We start from the raw sequence: 11,640 nt of genomic DNA on the forward strand, positions 1-11,640 counted from the left end.
GGATTTTTGCTTGCTCCACCGAAGTGCTCGCGACAGATGTGACGTATGTTTCCACCAATCATTGAGCGCAGGTGTAACAACCGTGACACAGAGGATAGGGTTGCTTTTTTTCTCCTCCTGATTCGTAGAAAACTCATCATTAACTTTAATGTTTAATGAGACCTGCTGGGAGATAGTCACATGCGATGACAAAGCATTTTCATATTTCAACAGATAACAAGCAAAATATGCAAAATATGTAAAGATTAATCTCATAATGCTAGATGAAGACTTCTTGATGGACATCAGAGATATATATCACTTTTTTTAAAATATGTACAATACTGTGCAAAAGTCTTGAGTCAAATGATTTACATCATTAAAAAAACTAAAACTAAGAAATGTATTTACACATTTTGTATCAGTCTGTTCATGTAAAAGTAGCTCTTTAGATTAAACCTGTCCTTGAAGAGTCCCATTGCAGCTGGGGTATAAGTTTAACACAATGTCAGATACTTAATCCTTTCTATGGAAAATACATGTAGGAGTTAAATTAACTCATGATATTTCTTTCATTGAAGATCCAAAACATATACTGTAAGCTTTAATATTCAGAGGCAGTACTTTTCCACTTGCAATGCTGTCCTTTGTGTAAAGTGCCCGAGAGACCTGCCAGTGTGAACAGGTGTGCTGGTAATCAGGTGTTCTCAGCGAGAGGACGGAGCCTGCATTTTCTTTACTTTGCTTTCATTTTCCAACAATAAAGTGAATGTAGCCTAAAGTATTGCTTTGTGTGGACAAACATCACTAGACTTGCTTTAAAGCAGTTAAAATGTTATTAAACCTCAATGAAATAATGTATATACTGCAGCCTTTTTTTCCTTGTTTTTTTATTTGTCAATTTTTAAAAATGGTTTGCAGCATTAACCAAAGAGCGATGATGGACCCTACTGCTCTATTTAATTCAGTTCAGATTTATTTATATAACACCAAATGTGTCACGGTCCTGGGTTGCTGTCCCAGTGTTTTGTATTTTGAACCATTATATTGTCTTTGAGTTCATTATTTATCTTTTCTAGTCTCTTGGTTTCTGTTCCTGTGCTCTGTGTTCCAGGTTTCCTCTCTCTCCCCTGTCAGCTGTTTCCCCTTGTCAAGCCTGCGTCTCTCTGTTATGTTTCCTTTTTTACTTTGTGTCCTTCGTCAGTGCATTCTGTTTTGCTTCCTCGCTGTCTCGTCATGTCTATTAGGTTCCTCTGCTGAGCAAACAGCGGTGGTGAGTGAAAATGGCTGTTTTTCTCACGCTCATCCCAATCTCACAAACAAACAAAGAACAATAATCTCACTTCAGAAACTTTCAAGATTTTTAGCCATGTTGAGTCAAAGACTGTTAAGACTGTCAATCCAGAGTTTGTCAACCACAAAGCCTTTAAAAGCTGTTTGTCGTGGTGGAAAACGTTTAAAACCTGTTTTTGCTGACCCTGCTCCTCTGCCTCACTGTGTTCCTGTTCCCAGTGCAGCTGTGGTTCAGTTTTCACTTGCACCCGAATCCGTTTCCTTGTTGAGGGGGGCTAGGGCGCAGTTGATCCCTGCTCCACTTTCCAGGCGGGTGGTGAACTTGCTAGTGCCTGCACCCATGCCAGCTCTTCAGGTCAGGACAGCAGCAGCCCAGTCATTGGCTCCTGGCTCCTAGGGTGAGGGTGGCCGTGAACTAGCTCACTCCTACACCCATACCCACTCCTTGGGTGGGTATGACTGGTGTCCGGTAGTACAGTTGCCACCGCTTCCCATATCGCCGGCCTCCTAAACAGTTTTGTCGCCTACGCCGCCACGTGGTAGCCCCCTGAACTGGTTTGTCCTAGACTCCTGTGCCGTCGACTTGTGGGTCGGCCCCTGAATTGTGTGTTCCAGTGCCTTTCATGGATCTTTTGTTTTGGACTTGGTAGGAAGAAGTCTCATGCATAGCCATGCTCAGGTAGGTCAGCCATCTGTCATGACTGGTAAAATAGGAGGGGGGAAGAACAAAAAGTGAAGTGCTACATTGGGCTATACAATATGTTGTTGTGGGAATGATTTTTAGTTTGATTATGGATGTAACAGGGAACTGATGAAGAGAAGCTCACATGGGAGAAATATGCTCTCTCTGGTCCCTGTAAGTATTCTCTGTCACCAGACACCAGTCTGACCAGGACTCATTTGCATGCCACAAAACAGTCATAGTTAACAGAGGTTATTTGCAGGAATGAAAAAACACATCAGAATGAATCAGGGCTGGTAGGCAAAGTGAATGAAAGGAGAATTGCAGTTAAGTCCACTGGAACTCATTCATAGACGAAATCTGACACTGGTGTGGGGTGTTTCCTTTACACAGAGCAGCCTGCCCAGAGACAAAGTGAATTAATTCCAGGAAAGAGCAAAACATGAAACCTGGATCAAGGTTACAGAGGCAGAGACGTTATCGCTGCTGACACAACGATCTGGTGCTGACTGAGGAAGAGCTTCAGCCTAAGGAAGGTAGCTGTAGGTGACCGTACAAGTCACAGGTGAGTTAACCAATCAACAGCTACCAAGTATGCCTCATTAGGAGGGCAGTACATGGAAGGAAACCGTCAGTACATACAACACAACACAGACATAGACAGAGAAGAGGACCAGGGGACCATGACACTCCCGCTGCAGCTGTTCAGGGAGTTTTTAGAACAGCCTGTTAGTAATGAACTACAACAACTCAGCCTAGAATTAATAAATGTATGAACTAGTTTTTCAGTATTACTCTTGTCGGGTTCATTCTATGAGAGAGAAGTGTTATGATTTAATGTTGTCAGTGTTTTGTTTTATGTTATGTTTAAGGATTTGTTCTCGTTTCCTGTTTTATTGTGAAGGTCTGCGTCTCATGTGAGTGTGTTCAGTTTTACCTCTGTCTCGTCTTGTTGATTATTCCCAGCTGTGTTCCCCACCTGTGTGTAATCTCCCTGTGTTTCCCTGTGTGTATTTAAGTCGCATCCTCTGTCATTGTAGTTTGGGGGGCAAAAGGAGCATTGACTAAACATAGGACTGAGATGGAAATTAAAAGCAGCGGATCTGAAGCAAAGGGTATTGTTTGGAGGCAGGTTGTTCGGGAGTGGCAGGAGCGGTGGGATTCAGGGAGTAAGGGCAGGCACTGGTATCATTTTAAGAAGGAGGTGGCAGGGTGTAGGTTGTATGGGGGTGATAGGAGAGAAGAGGTGGTCATTACCAGGCTTAGACTGGGACATTGTGCGTTAAATAAAACACTACAGATGATAGGAGAACATGAGACGGGGCTTTGTGGGGTGTGCCAGGAGGAGGAGGAGACGGTAGAGCATGTAATACTGCGGTGCAAGGGTTATGATGTGGAGAGAAAAGTTCTGCAGAATAGATTGAGGAGCGGGGAATCGGGAATTTAATCTGAAGAGTGTGTTGGAGGGTAGTAGGGCACAGGTGAGGGACTTGGTGGGGTTTTTGAAGGCTATAGGTGTGTATGAAAGAGTGTGAGGGTTTTTTTTTTTTTTTTTTGATACAGATTGTAAGCTCACTGTCTGATCCATACTCCGGAACAGTAGGAGGCGGTAATGCTCCTTTTACGTTGGTTGCCAACCGCCGTTAAAAACAAAGAAGAAGAAGAAGAAGCTTGTAGTTTGGGCTGGTCCGTCTGTGTATCCACCATGTCTCATCCGTGTGTTTCCCTGCTGCCAACCGTCATCTGTTTTCTGCTCGTGGTTATTTGTGTTCAGGTTTGTGTTTCTGTTCAGGGTCAGTTTAGTTTTCCCAGTATAGTTTAGTTCTCCTTTCACCATTTTGTCCATCTCTTTTGTTGTGTTTGCCTTAGTGGCACCAGCCATTTTTTAGCCAACCTGGTTGTCCAGTTTAAGATAAAGCCTCTTCTCATCCCACAATCCGGTATCCATCTTCTTTTATGTTGCGGCTATGAGCCGGGTCGTAACAGAATTGGTGGCTTGTCCGGGATCCGTCTGTCTCCGCTGGAGGGTCCAAGGGACCGCTTCAGCATTCGTCTGTCTTCGCTGGAGGGTCCAAGGGACCGCTTCAGCACTCTGTCGTTGCTGGAGGGTCCAAGGGACCGCTTCAGCATTCATTCGTCGTCGCTGGAGGGTCCAAGGGACCGCTTCAGCATTCATTCGTCGTCGCTGGAGGGTCCAAGGGACCGCTTCAGCATTCATTTGTCTTCGCTGGAGGGTCCAAGGGACCGCTTCAGCATTCCGTCGTTGCTGGAGGGTCCAAGGGACCGCTTCAGCATTCATTTGTCTCCGCTGGAGGGTCCGAGGGACCGCTTCAGCATTCATTCGTCTTCGCTGGAGGGTCCGAGGGGCCTGTCCAGCCTTCATTCGTTTCCGCTGGAGGGGTCCAAGGGGCCTGTCCAGCCAACATTCGTCTCCGCTGGAGGGTCCGAGGGGCCTGTTCAGCCTTCGTCTGTCTTCGTTGGAGGGTCCGAGGGACCGCTTCAGCATTCAGTCTTCGCTGGAGGGTCCGAGGGACCGCTTCAGCCTTCCGTCTCCGCTGGAGGGTCCAAGGGGCCTGTCCAGCCATCATTCGTCTTCGCTGGAGGGTCCGGAGGACCGCTTCAGCATTCTGTTTCAGCTGGAGGGTCCGAGGGGCCTGTCCAGCCTTCATTCGTTTCCGCTGGAGGGGTCCAAGGGGCCTGTCCAGCCAACATTCGTCCTCGCTGGAGGGTCCGAGGGGCCTGTCCAGCCTTCGTCTGTCTTCGCTGGAGGGTCCGAGAGACCGCTTCAGCCTTCCGTTTCCGCTGGAGGGGTCCAAGGGGCCTGTCCAGCCAACATTCGTCTTCGCTGGAGGGTCCGAGGGGCCTGTCCAGCCTTCGTCCGTCTTCGCTGGAGGGTCCGGAGGACCGCTTCAGCATTCCGTCTGCCTGCAGAATAGCGGCCAGTGCCTTGTGCGCTGGTCCTCCAGGACTACAGCATTCATGGCTCTCTAGGTCATGAATCAAACATTTTCATTTGGGGTTAAATGTTTGATTTTTGGGTGGGGGGGAAATGTTATGATTTAATGTTGTCAGTGTTTTGTTTTATGTTATGTTTAAGGATTTGTTCTCGTTTCCTGTTTTATTGTGAAGGTCTGCGTCTCATGTGAGTGTGTTCAGTTTTACCTCTGTCTCGTCTTGTTGATTATTCCCAGCTGTGTTCCCCACCTGTGTGTAATCTCCCTGTGTTTCCCTGTGTGTATTTAAGTCGCATCCTCTGTCATTGTAGTTTGGGCTGGTCCGTCTGTGTATCCACCATGTCTCATCCGTGTGTTTCCCTGCTGCCAACCGTCATCTGTTTTCTGCTCGTGGTTATTTGTGTTCAGGTTTGTGTTTCTGTTCAGGGTCAGTTTAGTTTTCCCAGTATAGTTTAGTTCTCCTTTCACCATTTTGTCCATCTCTTTTGTTGTGTTTGCCTTAGTGGCACCAGCCATTTTTTTTAGCCAACCTGGTTGTCCAGTTTAAGATAAAGCCTCTTCTCATCCCACAATCCGGTATCCATCTTCTTTTATGTTGCGGCTATGAGCCGGGTCGTAACAGAAGACAAAATATGCTCAAAGTACATTTTCTTAAATTTACTAAGTGGTTAAAGGTTCAAGTGAAGAATGGCTGCCGTGTTTCTTTCTTTGCTCAGGAGACACAAACAAACAAAAGAGCACCACACACAGGCAGTAAACACTTTTTATTGTGTGTAAGATCTTATTCATGTGTCTATTAGTTAGTATCAGTGTGTAACAGTGTCTGAACCCAAAACTATTCTACAATACATATGCTATACTGTAAACAAAACTACGAATGGGTGATACAAATTAAGAGGTAATTATGCAACATAAAGTAATGAGGTATATGGTCAATAACTCCAAGATTCCTCACAGTGTTACTGGAGGTCAAGGTGATGCCATCCAGAGTAAGCATCTGGTTCAAAACTAAGATTCTGAGGACCAAGTACAATAACCTATAAATTCCTTTTATGTGAATTTAGAGGTCAAGTCTTTACAGGGGTCCCCAATCCCAGTCCACGAGGGCCGGTGTCCTGCAGGTTTTAGATGTGTCCTTGATCCATCACAGCTGATTTAAATGGATAAATTACCTTCTCAACATGTCTTGAAGTTCTCCAGAGGCCTGGTGATGAACTAATCATGTGATTCAGGTGTGTTGACCCAGGGTGAGATCTAAAACCTGCAAGGACACCGGCCCTCGTGGACTGGGATTGGGGACCCCTGCTTTAAGACATTCCTGCAGTTTAACTAGTTTGTGTGTGTCATTTGGCTTCATGGACAGATAAACCTGGGTATCATCTGCACAGCAATGAAAATGTATGCCATGTCTTCTAATAATACTGCCTATGGGAAGCATGTTTAATGTAAATAGAATTGGTCCTAGCACAGAACCCTGTGGAACTCCATAATTAACCATTGTGTGTGAAGAACACTCCCATTTGCATGAACCAAGTCCATTTAACAGACATCATTCAAACCACTGCAGCACAGTTCCTTTAATACCTATGGAGTCTTCTAATCTATGTAATAGCAGTGTTCAACAGTACTAAACGCTACACTAAGGTCTAGTACAGGGGTCGGCAACCCGCGGCTCCGGAGCCGCATGCGGCTCTTTAGTCCTTATACTGCGGCTCCGCGTGGTTTGGGAAAATAAATTAGAAGTATTTAGCTGAAGTGCATTTTATTTGTGTTTAGTTCTTTTTTTAAAAAACTTGTAGTTCTATATTGGAAGATTGTTGTGATTTTGAAATATAAAAATAAAATAATATATATTTTTTTTTTCATCGCTCAAAATAAGCGTTACACTCGGGGAAGCCGGTGTACCCGCCGAAACGCCGTGCATTTATCGAGACTTTCAACCCCAGGTAGGCCAATTATGGATCTTCGGATCCACATTATGTCGGCAGCTGTTCTCCACCGTGAACTATGTTAAAAACAAACACCGCTCCCGCCTCACAGATGACAGCTGCGTAAAGATGAAAGCCCCGATTTGCAGACGCTGTGAGCAGAGGTTCGGGACCAGAAGTCTCATTGTAAACATATCACGGCAGACCCGACGATGTTTGCATGAACATGCTTTTCAGCATCTCTATATTGACCACTTTTCACACATGGTTGCTGTACGCATACAGCCGGCTGCAGCTTTTCAGCTCACAGCCCGACAACACAATAGCAGAGAGAGCACAGACTTTAAGGCGGCGAGGCATGATTGCGGGTGCTGCTCAGGTGCGTCCAACTCCCATTCAGCGGCACTGCAGACCACGCCCCGCCACACACATTAACAAGGTAAAATAGATATTTAGGCAGAATTTTGCAAATATCTATTTTTTTTAGCGGCATAGTGCTTTTTTTCCAATTACTTTTTAAAAGGGTGGCGGCTCACAACAGTTTTTGTTTGCTACATGGATCATTTTAGTTCAGCTGGGTGTCTTTCCTTTTGTTATATTTCTTTAAGAGTTCAAAATGTGTTAATTACATAAATAAAATGTAATTTTCTCTGTAGCACTTCACGGATTTCATAAGCAACACACCTTAGTTGCTCTGTGGATTCTTTTAAAAAGCAGTTTCTGTTCAAACAAGCCTTTTGTTGATCTACGTATTTTATATTCTTTACATTATTTACATTTGATCTTTTACATTGTGTATAATGTCTATTGATTGTATTGTTTATTTTAATATTTGTGTACAGCGCTTTGTGACTGCCTGTCTGTGAAAAGCGCTTAATAAATAAACTTTACTTACTTACTTTAGTTTTTCACACAAAGCACAAAGGTAAAAAAAAAAAACAATATATACAGTGTTATCTTCATTTTAGATTTCAAAAAGTATTTGCGGCTCCCAGTGTTTTCTTTTGCGTGGAAACCGGGTCCAAGTGGCTCTTTGGGTGTTAAAGGTTGCAGACCCCTGGTCTAGTAGGACAAACAGAGATGAGTCCACTGTCAGAGGCCATAAGAAGATCATTTGTAACCTTCACTAATACTATGGGCTGTAATGAGCTCTGAAACCTAATTGAAACTGTGTTGAATTTGTTGTTTTACGTCTGGTTTTTCAAGAATTTTTCAAAAGAAAGGAAGGTGGAGATTGGTCTGTAATTAGCTAAGATAGATGGGTCCAGTCATGGCTCTTTAAACGATTTAACTGCTGCCACCTTAAAGGCCTGTGGTACATAGCCCATTAAGACAGTGTGACCATATTTAAGATTAGCATTAATTAATGGGGTGTAATAGACATGTTGATGGTTTGGAGGAAGTGATTTATGAAGTTAACAGAGAAAAAGAGTCTGAGTAAATATCAGGAGTATGAAAATAGTTCTACATAAGGACGTGCCTGTGAGACATTTACAAATATTTTTTTCTCTAATGGTTTGAATTTTATTTGTGAATAAATACATGAAGTCATAACTAGTTAAGGTTAAATTTTTGTTTGTTAAGCCTTTTGGTTTAACATATCATTTGTTGTCTCACAAACCTAACAGTGCTATATCTCTAACGCATGTCCCAGAATCTGTTTGTTTTACACAAGCAAAACATATTTTGACCCATTTTTTTGGTTCTAGCTTTTTTATAGCATAGATGCAAGAGCTAGAAACCAGATGACATCATTATATAGCACATAGAGACACATCCATAAAAATTACTATAATTGTGTAATCAGAACCATGTGTCAACAAGAAGTGTTTATTAATTTTAAGAAAAAGGAAACTTTTTAATATATATAAAAAAACAGAGACTGCTTATTCATTTTTATCAAAAATAAAGTCACTAAAGGAAATGTTTGGTTTTTACTTCACGACAAGGGTAAGAAAACTTTAAGGAAATCCCAAAAACTTGATTCTGTTCATCTGGATGTAGCATTTTCAGTGGCACCAACGTTTTGTCACTTATCCAAGTGACTTCTTCAGTCTCAGCTGACTGCAGGTTTGCTTTTAAACAGCGCCAAAAATTGGTTCACCCGAAGGATCGGGTCTCTCAGCACAAATGAATAAAGTCTATTTTTTGGGTCTACAACAAATACAAACTGGAGTAATGCATGGTAAGTAAATAAGTAAGTAAGTAAGTAGAAATATAAAGTTTTATAAAATAAAAAGAGCAATTAAGAGTACCTCAGATTTTGGAAAAGATACTTAACTGATAAAGGTAACTTAAAAAATTCAGCCCTAAATCCCAACTTTAACTAATTTAATTGCATCTAAATTTTTTAACATAATTTAATTTTACTCAGATATATTGCTTCATGTTTATAAAGGTTAAGACCCATTTTTAAGTGTATGTTTCAACACTGTTAAACCAACAATTACCTCTGTTTCATGATGAGGCAGCTTTTTCACTCAAGTGTTATAACTAAATATTTTCATCCTGCATGAAAAATTGTTAAAATTACACTGCAAAAACTCAAAATCTTACCATGAGTATTTGTCTTATTTCTAGTCAAAATTATCTCATTACACTTAAAATAAGACAGAATCAGCTAAAGGGCAACATTTCAGTAAGCTAAAGGAACTTGTTCCAAGACAGTAAATCTTAAAACTAGACAATTTTCACTTAATACAAGATACTTTAGCTTGAAATAAGTGAAAAAATCTGCCAATGGAACAAGTGAAAATTGTCTAGTTTTAAGATTTACTGTCTTGAAACAAGTTCTTTTAGCTTACTGAAATGTTGCCCTTTAGCTGATTCTGTCTTATTTTAACTGTAATGAGATAATTTTGACTAGAAATAAGACAAATACTCTTGGTAAGATTTTGAGTTTTTGCAGTGTAGCAAAATGTTATCATAGTGTGGAGATGGCAATCTCATAGCTTAGTGTTCTGTGAAAATGGACAACACAGCAGAGATCAAGATAAGTAAGGAAGAGCTAAAGACAGATCCAGAACCAGCCATATAGGTTGAGGGAAATGGGAGGAAGACAGGATAAAAGACACCATGGAACAGTGGCAGACATTAATAATAACTAATGGTTAAATGCAGAGTCATATAAACACATAGTAAGTACAAAAGGTTAGTAAAGAAGAAATATTCAGAAATCCTATCATGGGAAGCCCCCAGCAGCTTAAACTTATCACGGCATAACCAAGGGGGGATTCAGATTCACCTGATGACTGTGAGCTCCAAAGAAGAGGGGCTGGCCTCAGATTTTATTTTTAAATACCCTAGAATCAACAAGTAAGCAGGTGTCATGATGCAAAGTCCACAGACAGGGTCAGCTGCAATTTTCTTCAGCTACTGAGGCTGAAATAAGTTCACCTAGCTTTCAACTGTTCAGTGGAAGTTTTTCATTGTGGTGACACAACGCAGCATACGCATAAGCACTTAAACACTTAAACACTTTAAATGTGAGTAACAGAAATTTTCCATCACACACATCTGAGAGTGAAGTGTTCTTTTGGGGTGATATAATACTATGAGGTCTTTGAGATAAGATGGGGCCTGATTATTCACAGTCTTGTATGTGAGGAGCAGGATTTTGAATTAAATTCTGGATTTATCAGGGAGCCGATGAAGAGAAGCCAATAAGGGATAAATATGCTCTCTCTAGTCCCCCGTCAGTACTCTCACAGCAGCATTTTGGATCAATTGAAGGACAACCTGATAATAATGAATTACAATAGTTCAGCCTAGAAGTATTAAATGCATGAATTCTTCAGCATCACTCTGAGACAGGACGTTTCTAATTTAAAGATATTGCTCAATTTCAGGAAAGCAGTCCTACATATCCAAGGTTCATGATAGTGTTACTAGAAGCCAAGCTCATGCCATGTTTGTAAGATTTTGGAGTTTAATAAGCTCAGTTTTATCTCAATTTAGAAGCAGGAAATTAGAGGTCATCCAGGTCTTTATGTCTTTAAGATACTCCTGCACTTTAACTAATGTGTGTTCAAATGTATGCTATACTTTCTAATGATATTTGAATGATTGGAAAGCATGTATAATGTAAATAGAAATGGTCCTAGCAAAGAACCCTGTGGAACTCCACAGTTAACCTTTGTGTGTCCTGTGTTTCCATTCAGTTCAATTTTGTTTTATTTATATAGCACCAAATCACAATAACAGTTGTCTCAAGGCTCTTAAAGTGTTTTCCAACACATGGATTAACACATCATCAGACTGCACCTTTAAATGTTTTAACCCTTTCATGCATGAATTATGACAACCTCAATTGGGATTTTTTTATTAAGTATTTTTATCCATCTTTAGGTGAGAATTTTTTTAAATTTTTTGAAACATGTACTTTTCAAAGATTTTTTACATCTCCACTTAGGCGGACAACATCATCTTTAGAGTGGGTGGCAGGGTATGGACTGACACATCAGTGTCCAATGTATTTGGTTTATGTGCAAATATACCATCAACACTGACACAAATACAAGAAACAGCCTTTGAATAGCTGTCCACTGTAGTGCCCACTATGCATGAAAGGGTTGAATGAATAATTTTTCACTGTGGCAACTTTCCTTTCTTTTTCCGGGTGCATATCTTTTGTCTGGATACTTTTCCAGTAGTCATTCCATTAATCAAGTATGACCATAAAACTAAAAAAACAGATTAACTCGGCTGGTAGGTTGTTCAAAACATCTTGGAGAACTAACCACAGAACTTCTGTGGATGTAGGCTTCCTCACATCCTTCTGTCACTTCATGTTATCCCAGACACG

Source organism: Oreochromis aureus, linkage group 4 (assembly GCF_013358895.1).
Source record: "Oreochromis aureus strain Israel breed Guangdong linkage group 4, ZZ_aureus, whole genome shotgun sequence".
In the NCBI taxonomy this organism is placed as follows: Eukaryota; Metazoa; Chordata; class Actinopteri; order Cichliformes; family Cichlidae; genus Oreochromis; species Oreochromis aureus.